The sequence below is a fragment of the Branchiostoma floridae genome, chromosome 15 (assembly GCF_000003815.2).
Source record: "Branchiostoma floridae strain S238N-H82 chromosome 15, Bfl_VNyyK, whole genome shotgun sequence".
Lineage (NCBI taxonomy): Eukaryota > Metazoa > Chordata > Leptocardii > Amphioxiformes > Branchiostomatidae > Branchiostoma > Branchiostoma floridae.
In genome coordinates, this window is record NC_049993.1 from 6,477,541 (window position 1) to 6,478,176 (window position 636).

Consider the following 636-nt stretch of genomic DNA (forward strand, 5'->3'; position numbering starts at 1 on the left):
CAACTAGAAAGGCCGACATTTGCTTAAGAGCAAATACAGCATATTTCAGCCATACCCCTTCCCACGCAACATTGGACTGTTCCAAATCACCCCTGCGCAAAAATGGAACATCATATTAACAGTACATTATTCCCCAAAGGGGACTGGTATTGTGAATTGATTCCAGGTAAAAACAGAGCTTGCTTCTATTTTTCAGAAAATGACAATAATCACATTCCATTCAGAAAATTTTCATCATGACTGAAAATTGTTGAATGACTTCATGTAATGTCATTAACAATTTTCAGTACGATAACTTGGTGTAAGTTTAAAAAAGTATAAGCTCCTTGTGATGTGGGTACATTTATTATTGCAGTGAACTTTTTTTATTCAAGTAGGGCAAACGATTTGATAATTATCAAGCAGGTGCAGGTACTGTAGGAGCGTTTGTTTTCTTCAGGCTGTAAAACTGTTAAATTGTTTTACTTTGTATGCAATCAGCCATCGAGCCTATTCTTATTTTAGTTTAACAACTTCCTGCCAGACCCAGAAGATACGATTGAACCTTGTTCGAGGATTTTATTTTCGTCTGTCTGGTCAGTCTGTTCATACCCTGGCGCTGAGAGTGTTTTATTGGGCTGAAACTCTGGCAGTTTA